Consider the following 20,239-nt stretch of genomic DNA (forward strand, 5'->3'; position numbering starts at 1 on the left):
GTTTTGATTTGTATTTCCCTGATAATGAGTAATAGTGAGCAGCTTTTCATTTGCCTTTTGGCCATATGTAGGTCTTCTTTGGAGAAATGTCTATTCGTGTCTTTTGCCCATTTTTTAACTGGGTTATTTGGGGGGGGGGGCTTCAGTTTGATAAGTTCTTTATAGATTTTGGATCAGATATTTCATTTGCAAATATCTTCTCCCATTCCAGAGGTTGCCATTTAGTTTTGGTGACTGGTTCCTTCATTATGAAAGAATTTTTTATTTTGATGAAGTCCCAAAAGCTTTTATTTGCTTTTGTTTCCCTTGCCTCAGGAATATATATATAGAAAGAAGTTGCTATGATTAATGTCAAAGAGGTTACTGCCTGTATTTTCCAATAGGATTTTAATGGTTTCCTGTGTCACATTAAGGTATTTAATCCATTTTTAATTTATTTTTGTGGATGGTGTAAGAAAGTGGTCCAGTTTCATTCTTTTGCAGGTTACTGTCCAGTTTTCCCAGCATCATTTGTTGAAGAGACTGTCTTTTCCCCACTGGATATTCTTTCCTGCTTTGTCAAAAATTAATTTACCATACAGTTGTGGCTACTTTTGGGGGTTTCTTGTTCTGTTTTATTTATCATGTGTCTGTTTTTGTACCTGTTCCATACTGTCTGGATGATTACAGCTTTGTAATATGACTTGAAGTCTGGAATTGTGATGCCTCTAGCTTTACTCTTCTTTTTCAGGGTTGCTCTGGCTTTTCAGGGTCTTTTGTGGTTTGATGCAAATTTTAGGATTGTTTGTTCTAGCTCTGCGAAAAATGCTGCTGGTGTTCTGATAGGGATTGCGTTAATTGTGTGGATTGCTTTGGGTAACAATATTTAACAATATTTGTTTTTCTAATCCATGAGCATGGAATGTCTTACCATTTATTTGTGTCATATTTAATTTCTTTCATCAGTGTTTTATGGTTTTCAGAGTACAGGTTTTTCATCTCTTTGGTTACATTTATTCCTAGGTACCTCATTATTTTTGGTGCAGTTGTAAATGGGATTGTTTCTTAATTTTTTTTCTGCTGTTTCATTTTTGGTGCATAGCAATGTAACATATTTCTGTATGTTGATTTTGTATCATGCAACTTTCTTGAATTTGTGTATTAGTTCCAGCGGTTGTTTGCTGGAGTCTTTTGGGTTTTCTATATAGAGTATCCTGTCATCTGCAAATAGTGGAAGTTTTACTTCTTCTCTGTCAATTTAGATACCTTTTATTTCTTTGTGTTGTCTGATTGCTGAGGCCAGGACTTCCAGTACTATTTTAAATAACAATGGTGAGAGCGGACATCCTTTCTAGTTCCTGACCATAGAGAAAAAGCTCTCAGATTTTTCCCATTGAGGATATTAGTTGTGGGTTTTTCATGTTCTTTTATGTTGAGGAATGCTGTCTCTAACCTACTTTGTTGAGGGTTTTTATCATGAGGGCAGCATTACTCTGATACCAAAATCAGATAAAGACTCCACTAAAAAAGCAGCACAGGCCAATATCCCTGATGAACATGGATGCAAAAATTCTCAATAAAATACTAGCAAACTGAATCCAACAATACATTAAAAAAAATCATTCACCACAATCAAGTGGGATTTATTCCTGGTTTGCGAGAGTGGTTCGATATTCGCAAATCAATCAATGTGATACACGTAGAGCTAAGTTTAATATCCTAGTATTGACTCAGACATTTCTCCAATTTTATCGCCCTCTATCCAGTATATTGATGCACATTTATAGTATATCTGGTTTTCCAAGAACCCATAATTTTGTCTTTCTGGGAAGTAGGAGTTATTTCACTTTCATCTTCATGTTAATAGCAAGTATCACAAAAAATTATAGATTTATGGAGTGCTTATTATGTGCTGGACACTATTTTAAATGGTTTTCATGTACTTCCATTCATTCTTAATAAAAGCCTGGTTAGGCAATGTATTACTCCCATTTTTCAGAAAGAGAAACTGAAGACAGAGAAATGCTGAAGTGACTCTTTCAAGTGACACAGTGTAACAAAGAGCAAGAATTGAGCCCAGACAATTTGATGCCAGAGCTTTACTGTGCACAGTCTCACTCAAATTCTATTAAACACATAAAATGGAGACTAAGAGCAAAAACAAAGAAACAAATTATTGCAAACAATATGGTACTAGCAATAAGATTGAGAAAACATTCTTTATAATAATAAAAAATGTTTATTTATTTCCAAGCTCCTCAAATATGAAACAACTTTATCCAAAGGTTATAGCAGATTTTTAAAAAGTTATGTCCATGAGCCTTTCAGTAAAACAAATGTACAGTTTTCCCCTATTTGAACATGTCATCTGGAATTTCTAGTATTAAGAGTTTTACTGTATTTCATTTTTTGAATACACATATTCAGTATGGCATAATAGCCGAAGGCTAATCACCCTGTGCCTACTCTACTGCATGTCATATATGGATGCTTTGTTTACCCGCTGTGATACTGTGATTTATAACAGAAATGTATACTGGTCCCCATTTCTGGCACAGAGCTCCTAAAAACCTTAGGAGAGTGATGAGTGATAAAATGTGTCTATTATTATGTTAATAAGATGATTTGTGGAATGCAGGGTGGGAGGGGGCATCACAGAGGGAAAAGGGCTGGTCACCAGAGGAGCCAACCATGTAATTAGAAGGCTGAAAATTTTTTAAGTTCCATCCCCCTGATTCCCAGAGAGGAGAGGAGCTGGAGGCTGGATCAATTGCCATTGGACAATAATTTAATCAATCATACCTATGTAACACATGGAGATCTGGAGAGAATGGGGTGCCTGGAGAGGGCAAGAAAGCTTCATGCCCCTTTCCACATGACCTTGCATTATGTATCTCTTCTATCTAGCTGTTTCTGAGTTATAACCTTTTATAATAAATCAGTTATCGAGTGAGGGAAAGGTTTCTCTGAGTTCTGTGAGCCGACCTCGGAAATTAATTAAACCCAAATAGGGGCTTGTGGGGTCCCTGATTTATAGCTAATTGGTTGGAAGCACAAGTTAACTACCTGGGCTTGCAACTGGTGTCTGAAGTAGGAGCATGGGGGAGAACAGTCTTGTAGCACTGAATTAACCTGTGGATTCTGACACTGTCTCCAGGTAGTTAGGGGACAGAGTTGAGTTGAATTGTAGGACATGCAGCTAGTATTCAGAGAATTGCTTATTGGAGATGTGGACCCTGTCCCCACCAAGTTGAAACTGCCTCCAAAACACAGAAGATCTGCCACTATTTTTCTCTTATTTAGTTATGATCTTCACGTTTGAACATTTCATCTTAGATGTCATGAATATTATCTACTTCCCCCATTCACATTTGATTTTCAGTCTAAAAATACATACATGTGTGTGTGTGTGTGTACACATATATACTTTTACATACATATACACACATTTATATAGCAGACTGTGGTATGAGAAAAGATAATTTTTTAAAGTAATTAATTGGGGGAAGGAAAATGTGAAATAGTGCCAAGATGAAAAAGGAAAAGATAAGTAGTTAATCCATGATTCATTTTGGAAAGCTTCCAGATGAGGAGATCACAAATAAGTGAGCAGAACTTAAGAACTGTACTGGGAGGAAGCAAACACAAAATGCATCAAGGCCAGACACATAACCATTTTGAATATCTCATTGCTTAGTTTGCATTTTTTAGGGTGGAGAGGGCAGAAAGAGGATCTAGATTGGAAATGGAGAGGATTCAGCATAGCTCAACCCTTTGTCCGTCTTGTCCTTCGTCTAGTGAATATGCGCATTCCCAGGGAAGAAACACATGGGGTCCTATCAACACAGATATCATCATGTGGTTCAATTAAATTATACTCCCAACTGAAACCTAAACACTGTGCTTGTATATAGAGCTGACCTTTGAACAACACAAGGGTTAGGGGTGCTAACCCCAGTATAGTAAAAAAAATCTCCATGAAATTTTTGACTACCCAAACCTTAACTACTAGTAGCTTGCCCTTGACCAGAAGCCCTACCAGTAACATAGTTGGTAAACACATATTTTACATACTGTATGTATTATATACTGAATTCTTATAATAAAGTAAGAGAAAATAAATTGTTATTAAAAGTCATAAGGAAGAGAAAATACATTTATAGTACTGCACTAAAAAAAAAAAAAATCCTGCTGAGCCACCTAGGTGCCCCCTCTGCCTTCGACTCGGGTCATGATCCCAGGGTCCTGGGATAGAGCCACGCATTGGGATCTCTGCTTAGCAGGGAGCCTGCTTCCTCCTATCTCTCTCTCTCTCTCTCTCTGCCTGCCTCTCTGCCTACTTGTGATCTCTGTCAAATAAATAAATAAAATCTTAAAAAAAAAAAAAATCCCTGTGCAAGTGGACCTGTGTAGTTCAAACTCTTATTGTTAGAGGGTCTAATATAAATGGTTGGAGGCAAGGGAAGAAAGACGATAAATTAACATTAATGTAATTGCTACTGTGTCCACTTGTATGACCAGATTGGTTTCTTTTGATCAAAAATGATGAAGGCTCACCTGACCTATAATATGAAAGACAGAGTATTTAAACAAAATGATTGGTACAATAGGAAAGATGCACTGCAATCAGGAGCACGAGTAAGCAAATTGTTTCTGATTATCTTTGTTGGTTAAAATTAAAAACCATGTAATTTCTAGGCCAACAGTAGCATTGAGAGGGTTTACTGATTTGCTCCAGGAAAGAAACAAAATCTGGAATGGCAACTGATATTAGCATCACTTTCTGATTAAGGTATGCAGTATTTCATAGTCATTCCAAAGTTTCATCTTGTGTTTGAACCTACAAAAAAATCAAGTTAAATAAGAAAGCATACCTTGTCAGTGGACAAGCATACCTTGTCAGTGGACTCTTCCAGGGGCTTTTATTGTGGTCTTCTCTCTCCATGGGTCAAGTTACCAATGAGGGAATGATGCCAGGTAATATATTCAGATCATATATACATGTGAAATACTTATTTATCTCAAATAAAGCCTATCCTTTTATTATTTCCCCCAGTTCTAGAAATTAGGCATGTATTTATATACATATGAATCACCAGTAGCTATCAGGAGTCTGCACGTCAAGATTCTTCATTTCTAACAAGATCCCAGGGGTTATCAATGTTGCTGATCTGCAAATTGCGAAAGTGTAAAGCGAAGATTCCAAAGATGTGTGTGTGTGTGTGTGTGTGTGTGTGTGTGTGTGTGTGTGTGTGTCTGCAATTCCTGGAACTGGAGAAATAGTAAAGGGATAGGCATTTCTACCCTACTTATACAGACTGAGGTACATGCTGGCCAAGACTCCAAGAACTAAAATCTAACACTAGGTCTCCAGGAGCTAGCTATAGCAGAGCCATTATCTATTATCGCTCAGAAAGTCAGAGTTACTCCCTTGCCCCAGTACCAAGTCACTTTAGTAAACAACCAGTGGTCCTTCTAGAGAAAGTTTGGTGAAAGATTTATATAATTTCACATAATGTATGTCTAGACATGTTTTGGAATTCTCAGAGGGACATGACTCCATAGACAGTCAAGGGGCTTCAGGTCCTACTTATATCTGGAAACTGAGTAAGAAGCTGATTCCAGCTAGATGTTTGTCCCTCCCCTCTCCAACTTATTTTCCTACAAATACTTGCCAACAGTATCTTTCTAGACTGTCATTCTAGTTCACTTCTACAGACTCTATGATCAAATAGCCATCACAAAGATCCCCATTAAGGCAAAAGATTCTGTCCTTATGACTGTTTTTGCTTGTCAAATGCAGCCATCTGGCCTCTACTTTTCTCTGTTCTCATTGAAATTAAGGAGTTCAAATTCAGTGCAGCATCTTTGTTTCATTCGCAAAGCTTTTTGCTTTTTTTTTTTTTTTATATGATGGTGAGGGACCTATTTCTTACAAACCTTCTGGAATGTATGATTAAGGAAGGAGAAGCTGAGCAGATTGCACATGATAGTTCCAATTCAACATTCCCTATTTTCTGAACTTTTGGGCTCTTTCCTTTATACTTTTGCAATGTGTAGATCAGGACCACTGACAATCCCTGGGATCTTGTTAGAAATGAAGTATTTTGTGACACCTGGTCAGATGCTTAAGCATCTGCCTTCAGCCCAGAACATGATCTCCAGGTTCTGGGATCAGGCCCCATATAGGGCTCCCAGCTCAGTGGGCAGTCTGCTTCTCCCTCTCCCTCTGCCTCTCCCACTGCTAGTGGTCTCTGTCTCTCTATCTCTCTCTCAGAAGAACAGGTAAAATCTTTTTTTTTTAAAGATTTTATTTATTTATTTGACAGAGAGAGAGAGATCACAAGTAGGCAGAGCAGCAGGCAGAGAGAGCAGATGGGAAGCAGGCTCCCTGCTTGATCCCAGGACCTTGATATCATGATCTGAGCTGAAGGCAGAGGCTTAACCCACTGAGCCACCCAGGTGCCCCAATAATAGATAAAATCTTTAAAAAAAAAAAAAAAGAAATGAAGAATCTTGGCATTCAGACTACTGAAAGATACAAATGGTTCAATGCACACTGACATATTAACACTGGCCAATACCTGATATTTTATCCTCTTTGACTTTAGGCCCCTGTTGAGTTAAGGCTTTCGTTAACAATTCTAAGCTAATAATCCCCAGCCAGATCTATCCCAGAGCTACAGGAGATAAACAGGCTATCAAAGCAGCCATAAAGCTATCATGACTTTCACTTGCTTTTACTCTAGGTACTCTTTCTAGGGCCAACCTATACTGCAATAACCTCGATCTTTAAAAAATAGCACCTAAGTGCCTCAGCCACTGTTCTCTCCTACATTGCCCTACACCTGTGCTTCTTCTCATTCCACAATGCGGCTGGTTTAAGTTTTCCATTTGCCCCAGGTAAGGGGGTAATATATGCAACTTTTCATACATGTAAAATTTTAATCTCAAAACTCTATTTTCAAGGCCTCTTTCCTGGGCTTCTGACGTATTATACTGGTGAGAATCCAGGAAGCAAATAAGTGCACCTACAAAAAGGGCGATTAGAAAGGGTTTAATAAAGGGATCATTTTCTGAGGTATGGGCAGGGTTTGGGGAAACTAATATGGTCTGGGAAAGTGGCTGAGAGGTAGTAAAATCCAACTATACCAGGCTATACCTGAAGAGACAAGGTGAAGGAGTAGTTACCAGAACCAGATCTAATTCAACAGAGAAAAGCAGCCACTGCAGAACTGGTGTACACAGTGAATGAGCCATGGGAATAAATGGACGATCTCTTCTTTCTTTGATCTCCCAATGCGCAACCTATTTATTGATTCTAACAAAATGTAGGAGGGCAGGGTTTTTTTTTTTTTTTTTTCTTGAGGTATAATTCATGGAATAAGAGCAAGGTGGAAAACTGGAGAGTGGGTCTAGAAGATGTAAAAAAGAGAATGCCAAGATAAGCTGTAGCTTCTTTGGTATATATCCATTATTGTGTTTTTTTTTTAAACATTTTATTAAGATTTTATTTATATATTTGAGAGAAAGAGAGCATGAGCTGAGTGGGGGAGGGTTAGAGGCAGAGGAAGAAGCAGACTCTGTACTGAGCAGGGACCCCGATGGGGCCTCCCTCCCATGACCCTAGGGTGATGACTGGAGCCGAAGGCAGACACTTAACCGACTGAGGCACCCCAACAATTTTATTTTAAACTCCTATATTTTTCAGACCTAACATTTCTACCTAGTCCTTCTTTAAAGATTTTTGTTCTTGTTACATACTAATCCTCTGTCTTATATCCTTATATACATCACATACACTTACTTTAAATTTTTGTTTCATCTCTTTAGTTAACTCTGTCAGTTACTGTACATTATTGTCATGTGTGTCTTCATACATTGGTTACACTCCAGAAATGTCTAGGATTTTGTGTGTAAGCTCACATCTCCTTAAGGTATCAGTTACTTTGTAAATGACAAATGTCATGCTAGGGTTAAAGAGAGCCTAGTCCAGATTTTGGCCCTTCTGGTGAGTTAAGAGGTGCAAAAGCCTTATCCTTCAGTGTGTCCCAGACATCAGAGAACCATTGCTAATTACAAGTCAAAACCTTAGGAGAGGGTTTTGCCTTTAGACCATGGCAAAGAAGCAGGAAGGAGAGTAGACGGGGCACTTAAACTTTAATACATGAGCCCTGGGTTCTAGGGGAACACAATACAGAAATGAATGCTTCAGCACAATACCTTTTTCATCCACTCCTCACCCTAACAGAGATTTGTGCTGTCCTATTATCCTTCAGCCATGAGCATTAGTGGCTGCTTATATTTATAAAAAGAGAAGTCATGAACACCACAAGGTAAGAAAAGGAAAGCAGATTTTTTTTCCATTTTATCTTATTTTTATCTCTTTTCAGTGTTCCAGAATTCAAGAATTTTAAGACTTTTTTACTGACTTGTCTCCCCAGCTCTTGGTTAGAAACAAGCTCCATCCATATCACATGTGCAGCCTTATTCTCCCCAGGAGTGCATTCCAACACAGGACACACACTACTTAAAAGGTAATCTTAATAAAGTTTAATCAACACAGTGAGAGCAGCAAATACAGGATTATATGGGTACATATAGAGGGACACCTGACTAAGATCAGGGAATATGTTTGTGAGAGGGAAATCTATAAACTGAGACCTGAGTAACACGAGATCTGCTGTCTGCTGCCCTGCTGTGTTCCACGGGTCCTCTCCCAACCCAGTATAGGATTTTGGATTGACTTTTTCCACAGAATGAAAAACTTTAACTTTTTAACCTCTGCTTCTGTTAAATCTGCCAGAAAAAGTTTATAGTTTGAAAACCAAACTGGTTCCCGGTTGGCAGAAACCTCTTCACCTCATTTCTATTACCCACATATTTATAAACACACATGTGTATCTTGAATAGATAACAATACAGTTTTCTCCACATGGCCTGTTGGCTTCTTTCAGTTTAGAATTTTTTCCAAGCATATTTTTAAGGAAAACAAAGTCCCACAATAAAATAATTAGGTTGTCTTTTCCTGTACAGTTTTCTCTCTCTTGTCAGTTTTTCTTAAACTCTGCCTCTAACCCAACCTATTTCTTACATGAAGACTTGTTACTGCTATTTTGTATCTGTTTGAACATAAACTCAAATGCCCACCCTTCTTCTGGCAATGTAACTATATACACAATGGTGTTTATACTACTGACAATGTTATCAAATGGTTCTAACCCACAACCTGTTTCAAATGGCACTTCAAAAAGGGGAGAGTATAAAATCTTGGGGAAAAGAAGCAGCCAGAAAACAAAACTCTGCTAAGACATTTTTTTGGCTGGTAATCCTACTTAATAATAATAAGTACAGTTGTGGTTTCATAAATCTTCAAGAATTGAGAATATTTTCACATTATTTTTAATCATTGAAAAATTTGTTCTTCTACAGCTCTCCACCCAATGCCCACCCCCTCCATTATAAGGAAACATTGTTGAGAGTAGCCAGAAAAGAATCTCCTATTTTGTATCATAATTACTAAACAAAGAGTAGATAACTTTTAGGGTATTCCCTCTTCCCAAATGTGTACCTGATTTGAACATGAATAATAAAAACTAACATTTGTCAAACATCTAGGATGTCACGATGGTATGTTAAGTAGCTGTATCATAGGGCAGTGTTGTGTTAGACCTGTCTTATACTAGATCCCCAAAGCCAAATGTTAGATTTCCAAAGATTTTGTGAGCTGGTAGATGTCACACCGATAACTTGAAATCAGTCATGCTGAGTTCTTAAACCATAGAAATCAGTAGTACTACATTATCAGGGCTTTTTTATTTTCTGGAGGATTGGTTGCTAAACATTTACCAGAGCATCACTTATATACTGTGTGAATGTGCATAGCTACACATGCACACATTATGTATATACATACACACATATTCATATACACACATTATATCATTTATCCCAAATAAAGCACACAAGACAGGTATTATATTCTCCATTTTTCCATGAAGAAAGTAAATGTTATGATGATTACATAATGAGCAACTATAGTGAAACTAGAGTATTTACCCTTCAAATACTTTGAAAATCAAGACAACTCTAAGTCGGGCTACTTTATGAAAGCTCATAATGTTAATAACAAAAGATTAAAGAGATCACTGAGGAAAAGTCATTTCTGCATTTCAGTGGTGTGACACAATTCGAGTTATACCATATTTGAAAACACTGGTAGCCAATTTGTTGTTGTCCTTCTGTTGTTTTGTTCTTTGAGGGCAGAGACTGGGACAGTTTTCCTCTGTTCCTAGTTGATGACCCAGTACCTCATGCAAAAAAAATGATATTCAGTAAATATCTGTTAAGTCAATTCATGGATTAAATTTTAAATGTAGATTTTCAACCCATTTGGAAACTTGATAAAGTACTCTTTGGAATATACTCCTTAAAGGGAATATAAAGTAACTGGAATGTCTGGTAGTTGAAGATGTTTTCTTAAGTGATAAACAGTGTTAGAGAGGTCTGTAATCATTGCTATTTTCAATCTTTTCAGCAGTTACTTAAAAAAATAAATAAAACTTAGAGCAATGTGAAATGGTAAGACATTAAGAAATGCTACAGCCTCTGCCTACAACTGGGAAATCAAAAATGATTATTCTGAACACAAACATTAATGAATTCAGAGAGACTAACTTTGAAATAATGTGAGTAGACCGTAGGCAAATGGAATGATACAAATAATTCAAGACACCTTCATAAATAAATTAGAGGACAGACTTAAAACAACACAAAGTGGCAAATCTAAAGAAAAATTGCAAACCAATAAAGCCCTCCTTATTCCCCCTTGTCTGAAAGATTTGCAAGAAAATAGTGAAGAAAGTAGTTTTGAGACTTTAAAGAAGGTTAGCAATTTTTTCTAGTCAATTTCTATGGTAATATTTTGCCTTGCCCTTGCCCAAAGAAAGTTATTCCCTTGGTCAGAGAAATAAACCTCCTTTTCCATTTCTCAGTGTGTTTCTGGTTATCCTGCCATTGTAAAGGGATCCATCACAATGAAGGAAAGGATCAACCATATTCCTCCCATTCTTAGAAGGAGTTGTTGGATAGACACAAGTACTATGGTTTGGCGAATAGAATTTAACATTGTTCACAATTGGTAACTATTGTATCAAAAGCAAGCACATGTTAGGATGCTTCATAAAACAGCTGAAGAGACAGATCAAATCTGGTAATGAAATGATCCTCTATTAATATTCATAATGATTCTTTCTTTTTTTTTTTTTTTTAAGATTTCATTTATTTATGTGAGACAGAGAGTGAGCACAAGCAGGGGGAGAGGCAGGCAGAGGGAGAAGCTGGCTCCCTACCAAGCAAGAAGTAGGATCCCAGGACCCTGGGATCATGATCTGAGCCAAAGGCAGGGGCTTAACTGACTGAGCCACTGAGGCATTCCAATAATAATTATTTCTTTAATAGGTCATTCACCTGAAAAAGGAAAAGCTACTCTCTCAGTTTGCTAGGGCTGCCATAACAAAGAACCACAGACTGGAGAGCTTTAACAACAGAAATTTATTTCTTCATAATCTAGAGATTATAAATCCCAGATCAAAATGTTGATAGGGTTTGGTTTCATTCTAAGCCCCCTCTCCTTGGTTTTATAGACAGCTGTTTTCTCTCTGGGTCTTCAAATGGCCTGCCTCCATTACCTCTGTCCTGATTTCCTCTTACACAGTCATATTGGATTAGGGCCCACCAATAGTTCCTCATTTCACCTTACTTATCTTTTAAAAGCATTACCTCTGGGGCGCCTGGGTGGCTCAGTGGGTTAAAGCCTCTGCCTTCGGCTCAGTTCATGATCTCAGGGTCCTGGGATCGAGCCCCACATCGGGCTCTCTGCTCAGCAGTGAGCCTGCTTCCCCCTCCCTCTCTCTGTCTACTTGTAATCTCTGTCTGTCAAATAAATAAATAAAATCTAAAAAAAAAAAAAAGCATTACCTCTGAATATAATCACACTCAGAGATACTAGAAGTCAGGACAACTTATAAATTCAGCCCATAACAGCTGTCTATGCCCAAATTATTCAATAAATTTCACATTCATTGAACTTAAATTATTTCTTTTCTAATCTATGCAATCTGTATTATTCAATAAATAAAAACTATAAGTGTGGTTTCTAGCTGAATCACCATTCGAACTGGTATTGACTGTTGGCAAGAGGAAAGTTTGCTAATGGAAAATGTTTGTTCTGGATTATTCACTTTGGCTTTTTCAGTTTCTCAATATACAAAATAACCTTCTTACTTCACACTTACATTATATTTTATAGTCCTGTGCCATCACTGCTTTTGAAGGGAAATTCATCAAGTTAAAAATAATTAGCCTCATTTCAGAAAACAGTATTTTCTAAGGTATTTCATTAAGTGTGTTCAATAGATTACAATTAGAACACTTATAAAGCCTTTCAAACACACACACACACACACACACACACATGCACACGCACCCTAAAAGGTACATATATACATATCTATAGGCACAGTTTTTTTGTGTGTTGGTATTTTTTTTTTCCTAACAAGAGTTTCAAGAGCTTTCTTCCAGTTCTTAAAATAGACATTGACCCAAAAAGTATAGGTGAGATAAAGTTGGTATCAGAATCAAGGCTATCAATAATGACAATCCTTTTTGCTAGAACATTTCCAGAGCTGGTCGTTAACTCCATAGATTCAAACTGAGATTTAGTCTTTGGAAGCAGAAATGCTTATTTGTCTGTTTGTTTTTCCATCTGCTTTAGATCAACTAAATTCTAAGTGCTTGATGCATAGAGTGGTTTGTTGTTTTTTTTTTTTTAAGATTTTTATTTATTTATTTGAGAGCGAGACAGTGAGAGAGAGCATGAGGGAGGAGAAGGTCAGAGGGAGAAGCAGACTCCCCATGGAGCTGGGAGCCCGATGTGGGACTCGATCCCGGGACCCCGGGATCATGACCTGAGCCGAAGGCAGTCGTCCAACCAACTGAGCCACCCAGGCGTCCCTAGAGTGTTTTTTAATATAAGTATTTAGCAGATTATATGGTTTTCAGATTTTTTTTCTTGAACAATTCCAATAGGGAGACATACTTTAATCATGCTCGTGTGAGTGAGCTCAGATTGAGAGCAAAGGAAAGCATCTGGTCAATTTTTAGTACTAATGGTGTCATACTATGACTGGACATTTCACTGATCAATCAGTGAATATTTACTTAGTGTCTACTCTAAGTTAGTTACTGCGCTTCAGAGTAGAAATGCAGCATGCAATGATCAGGGAGATACAATCCCTGCCCTAGCACACACCATGATGATGTCTTTACAGAGAGTGAAAAGCAAGAATGATTTAACCTGGTCAGAGATTCCAAACCTGGGTAAGCTCTACCAAAACTTGAGTTCTAGGCTTGAGTTCTTTTGTTTCTTGTATTCTAAATATGTCAGTGAATAAGCTATAGTCAAGCTCTGCTTTTCCTATTTCCTTCTTAAAAATCAGATTTCTATTTCTTTTTTTTTTTTTTAAAGATTTTATTTATTCATGTGAGAGAGGGAGAGAGCGAGCAAGCGCACAATCAGGGGGAGAGGCAGGAGAGAGGGAGAAGCAGATGCCCTGCTGAGCAGGGAGCCAGATGCAGGACTCGATCCCAGGACCTTGGGATCATAGCCTGAGCTGAAGGCAGATGCCAAACCGTCTGAGCCACCCGGATTTCTATTTCTTAATACATTTAATCATATCTTGTTTCACTCAAAGACTTCTGACTCTATAGTTTTGCCTGTAGTAAAAAATGTATGCATGAATGAGGTTAAGAAAGTATCAATCTTTATTCCTGGTACCCATGTATAAACAAGCTAGAAAGTACCAAACAAGATTTGTGTCATACATTTTATTGTGGCTATATACTTTAATACTTGAAGTTATTAAACACATAATCCTATGCTTCCATATTGTGAACAAGTTGAAGACTAAGGGATTTGTCTTTTTAACCATTGTACCTACAGCATTTGGTAGAGACTGATGTTAATAAGCTATGAATGAATAAATAGCTATATCACTAATCGCCATAAAAGGTTTCTTCTTTCTGTTGCTGTAATTTTTCAGGAAAAAAAAAAACATAGACTATTCAAAGACTTCTTTTTTCAAAATAAATAATATAATTTCCTGACTTTTTAAAGAATCTTCCCAAAAGTGTCTCTGACAGATAGTCACAAATGTCTGTTTGTTGAAAGGACAATGGTTTTGATATTATTTTTCTTTCAAAAACAATAATTGATTAAAGTAGGAATTAAAAAATACAAAGGTATATAAGAAAAATAAGTGAGTAATCTATCTTCCCTAGTCTAGAGATGATAGTTTCCAATATGCAAACTACAACTGAGTGAATTAAATGCATATGGGATAGCTAGGTGTTTCTTTATGATTTCTTTATACTATCATGTTTCATTTCTTCCTAAAGCAGTATTTGCAGATTGTTAACTCACCAATCCCTGCCCTCTTCATCCTGATACTGTTAGGCAGTGATTCCTCATATTATTTTTATGACTGACTACCTTCCCCATTATTTCAAAGCACTACTTAATTGTCATTCTCAATATATGATAAGTTAAGCACAATAACAGCTTTTTTGATAAACATGTTAGGACAAATAACCTTTCTGAATAAATAGAAAATATTTGTGATCATTGTAAAAATGAGAACATAATCAAATTTAGTGAAAGTATTGTGTCTGTTAAAATCTGTACAATTTTCATGAAATACAGGTATTTAATAGTGATAAAGCAAAAAAAATTAAGAATAAGGAGTTAAAGAAAGAAGCTAGATTTACTTATTATTAGTAGGTATGCTGAAATAATACTACACTTTCTGAAAAGCAAAATGTACTTTTATTCAAGGCAGCAAACTTAGAATTCACTATGCAGAACAATTTTCAGTACAAAATCCAAGATTCAACTTGTAACAGCATCTTTGAATAAATTCCTAGCATAATAGTAATATTGCAGATAAATAAGGACTGGTTTTTCATTTAATTGTTGCATTAGAATTATAAATGAAGTGGATATTTTGATCAAATAATGAATTCTTTCTCCAATTTCAACCATTATTAGATCACTCCCACAGTAGCAACTTTCATCTATTGTTTGCAATATTGCCCTTCAAATAGACACATACAATAATCTTTAAACCCAGTAAGCATGAAGTTATTGTAATTAGCAAATGATTCTCCATATCATATGTGATTATTTTATTTTACTCTGATAAAATGATATAATTCAAGTCCATATTTAAATGTTAAGATTGCTTCATAAGTTTTTTCTAACTTGCAACATAAAGACTATAGCATGTGAGAAAGGATAAATGCCATCATCAAGTTCACTTATAAAATAGCAAGGATGAAGTTCTGATTATTCAGTTTTGACCTAAGGAACATTGACATTTACATAACAGGGGTCAAGGACTATTAGAACTCATGTGATTTTGCGTTTCAGGTGAGACCAAAAAAAATTCTGGAATTTTAAGTAACATTTCAGTGTACCATTAGAAAATGGTTATAAAAACCTTACTTAGTCTCTCATGGTTCACCTCCCCATGAGAGACTATGGACTCTAAAAAACAATCTGAGGGTTTTGAAGGGGAAGGGGGTGGGAGGTTGGGGGATCCAGGTGGTGGGTATTGTAGAGGGCACGGATTGCATGGAGCACTGGGTGTGGTGCAAAAATAATGAATACTGTACGCTGAAAAAATAAAAAGTTTAAAAAAAAACTTTACTTATTTTGCTTTTATGCAGGCAAAACATAACATAAATAACAAAAAAAAATCAAAATCCCATCTAATTTAAACATTTATTTCTCAGATTTACTTAAGAAGCTATTATCTAAAAATATTTAGAAACTACAATTTCTGTTACATTTGAAATCGACTTTCTTAAAACACCTAAGTAGCATACTATACAATCAAGAGATACAGAATCCTCCAAATCACTAAGATAGTCACTCTTGTATGTCAGGACCATACATTCTATAACATCACAATAGGACTATAGAGTATGGTTCACTTTGTCTGTTTTGCTTGCAGTTCATCCACGATCACTGAACGTCATTATGTATAAAAATAGACATTCCCAGTGGATAACACTTCCATAGCAGAGCTGAAAAGCCCTACTCAATTTATCCCGCTACTATTATGAATATTTTGTTAAGCCAATGTGACAATAGCTGCACACACCCACAACACCTTAATACCACGGTTCTGCATCTTACTATATCCTGCCAGATTTTAAACTTCTTGTTTTGTTTTTTCAATTTTAAACTTTTGTATGCCCTGGGAATCTCTGTGGGAAGCTGGAAGCTAGTAGTTAGAAGATTGTGAAAAAAGAAAAAACCTTAAGACCACACTAGGAATTGAATATTTGTTGAGAAATTATGTTAGGCAAAGTGTAAATTGTTTACTCTGATCATTTTATTGAGTCTTAGCAATATCCCTCTGAATTAGATACTTCACATACTATATCAATTTGCTTTGCAGATGAAGAAAGGGAGTTTCAATGTAATTAACCTACTTGTCTGAAGGTATACATTATGCAGGTCATTATAAGAACTTGATCTCCCAAGTCTGTCTGATATGAATGTCATTCTCAAATGTTCACTCTACTGCCTCAGAATGGGTCAAGTCTAAACAAAATATACTTGGATCCTGGAGCAGATACAGGATATTAATGAATATCCGAGTAAAGTCTGTAGTTTAGTTAATAAAATACCAATGTTAAATTCTTAATTTTGACAACGTACTATGATTATATAAGATGTTACCTAACATTAGAGGAAAATGAATGAAAGGCATATGAGAATTTCCTTTATTTTCTTTCCAACTTTCCTGTAAACCTAAAATTATTTTTAAAAAATGTTAAAAATTAACAACAGCAACAAAAAAAAAAAAACCCTGACCTAATACACCTAATACAATGGAGTAATAATTTGAGTGATTAATCATTTAATTGAAAAAACTGTACTGACAAATTGAGTATCTTAGTCCTTTACCTTGTCTGTATCTTTTTTTTCCTTGTCTGTATCTTTATCCTAAGTAGGTGTTATCCCAAGGTGACAATTATATTTCATACAAAGAGATATTTCATTCAATATGTGATATAATGGTTGTATTCTTAAAAGCAGCATTGTATCAAAATTGTGTTAAGATGTTTCAATAAGAAAACCAAGAAAGACCAAGAGGTAGAGATTTTCACACTTATGATAATAAATTATTTCACCTTTAGTAATTCTTCTAACAAAGGTGTTTTCCTAATATGGGCATAATTTCATATCTATAGAAATAAACACCTTTTAACAAACTGATTTTTGCACAAATGTAACTTCTTTTCCTTTTCTAGTGTTTTACTATTACTAGAACCATTAACACAGAATGCGTATCTGTTTTTATCAAGCTGGCACCCATTGTTATGAAATTAAAACAGAGCCACTTATACAGAGTTAGCCCTAAAAAGTTCACCTTATTTCTTCTAATACTAACTCTTTAATTGCTACCACTCTATTACTAAGTTTTGTGTCTTTTTTGCCCATTGCCAGTTCCCCAGCATTTCAAACAGTACCTGAAAGAAAAGTACTCCAAAATTGCAGTATGAGTTATAAAAACCCATGCTACAGGAAAAATAACTGCACTAAAATTCCTAAGCATTTAAAATGTATTAATTTTGGGGCACCTGGGTGGCTCAGTGGGTTAAGCCTCTGCCTTCAGCTCCGGTCATGATCTCAAAGTCCTGGGATCTAGCCCCACGTCCGGCTCTCTGCCCAACAGGGAGCCTGCTTCCCCCTTGTTCTCTGACTGCCTCTCTGCCTACTTGTGATCTCTCTCTCTCTGTCAAATAAATAAATAAAATCTTTACAAAATATAAAATAAAGTGTATTAATTTTGCATTTATTTATAAAAATCCTGCCTTCTTTTGGAAAAAAATTAAGGTCATACACACACACACACACACACACACACACACACACACACACACACACACAATCCTAACTGAAAGTATAAGGAATGAAAGTCAAAGCCTGAACAACCATAGGACATAGAAAATGAAGTCAAGAATCAAAAAACAGAAACAATTCTGTTAAGCTCTCCTAACATATAAGCATCTTAACAACCCAAAGTCTCTAAATTTTCTAAGAACAAAAACTTAAAAAGGAGGAATTATCAGCATTTATAGGATTTGTAGGATCAACTTAATTGCTCAGATAAGCCCAGTGACTCCGGGACACAAGATGAGAAAGGCATTTTTCCTTGAGCATTTCATGAAGCTAAATATTATATAAATGACTGAATGATGTTCTAGTAAACTGTCTTCCAATAAATACAGTAATGAGTCATCTAGGACTATCCTTGGAAATGTCTGTTCTTTAGTGCAGAATGCATCAGGTTATAGGTAAATCGGCAAAATTAACTCTTCTGTTTTCCAAATAAGGAAACGCAGGTATGTAGTTTCATTTTTTTTTTTCTTATTTAATTCAAGGCTGCATTTTGTAGTATTTGTGCATTATAATAAGACATACAGGACATGCTTTTTATCTGTTCTATTTTTTTTAAACTGAGCTTGAACTCAGAATCCTTCTCAGCTCTCTTTCAGCCAATACTAAATGGTTCCAGATTCCATACAAAATGAAGCATATGTGCCATTTCTTATCTAGAAGGATAAATAGACTAGACATTATTTGGTAAATCTTTCATATATATATTATTACTGACAATAATTTAATAAGTGGCAATGCATCTGGAACCATACTCCCTGAGCAATATTAAGAATACAACTGTTCTGTTTCCAGGGAAACACAAACATATATATATAACATATACTTTAATATATATAAAATAATAACTCATTGAAATTTTATTCCATGTAAATGACTGTGAAAAATACTTTCCTTGGAATTTTCTAAATTTTAATCCTTACGACAAATTTACAAGGTTTTTATTCTTATCATCCCTTAAAGATGAGGAAAGGAAGTGAAACCAAGGTTAAATTGAAATCTTCTAATATAATATGTGGGAAACCTGACAGTGTGTTTGTTTAAATGAAAGACAAATCCTACTTTTACTTGAAGAAAGGTCATGGAAAGACCATTTGACAGAGCCATGACTCTGCAAAAAACTAGTTTGGAATACATTATATAACTCCCAGTCAAAAATAAGCCAAATGGATATTTGGGATTTAAACACATTACATATTTAAGAGTGATTAAGACCTTAAGGTTCAAAATCACAATTTTACATTGAAAAAATCATAATTTTAACATTGAAAAAAATGTTAAAGAAGAGATCAATAGACATCTCTGCTGTTAAAAAAAAAAGAAAGCTAAGATAATTCTGTAACTTCAGTTGAATTCCTAGTGTGAAATACACTTTTACTTTGTGCTATATGATTTTACATACTTTCTGAATTAAGTCATCACAGATTTAGAGCAAAGCTATGACAGAAATCCACAAATACAGTAATTTCAGCAGGGATGTGGTTAATTATGTTATAAATTTTTAAAAGATGGTACAAATTTTAATTCTACCAACTTCTTGAAAATAACATTGGTAGTTAAGTGAAATTTCAGTGTATTCTGAAAAGAAATTCTCATTGTTATGTATCAACTCATTCTTCAGAGAAATGCCTACATGACAGTTTGCATTTATAAACACTGTTAAAATACTGTGATAAAACTCTCAGAAAATAAGAAAATAATTTTAACATAGTGAGAGAGGTAAATATAGATACAGAGGAAAGTTATAGATATATTCACTCACAAATAAAGTGTTCTTTCTTCAGTTTGTGTCCAATTAAAAATTTGGACATATTAGACATGCATTTAAAAATAATTAGTTCTACTTTTCTGCATGTGAACAAGGCTGACTGAAGACAGATAATCATATTAGGATTAAATCAGGTAGGTTTTCCCTATGAAAACAATTATGGTCTCCAACTAGCAAGCCAATACAACAAACAATCTTTATACCACCATGAGTGTCATTAAACTATCCAATAAATTATTAAGATTTGGTAAAGCAAAATAGAAACACCTGCCACTCTGTCAATGGAACAGATGGTCAATAGCATATTTTCAAATAGTCATTTCCTAAATTGACAAGAAGAGTCAATTTGACATTTGGCACACAAAATAATATGTCCCTTGTGTAAAGAAATCTAAACAAGTCATGGGAATGAAAACCCGTATTCACTTATTTGTTACCAAAGTCAAAATAATAGAACTAGG

The sequence above is a fragment of the Lutra lutra genome, chromosome 4 (genome assembly GCF_902655055.1).
Source record: "Lutra lutra chromosome 4, mLutLut1.2, whole genome shotgun sequence".
Classification (NCBI taxonomy): domain Eukaryota; kingdom Metazoa; phylum Chordata; class Mammalia; order Carnivora; family Mustelidae; genus Lutra; species Lutra lutra.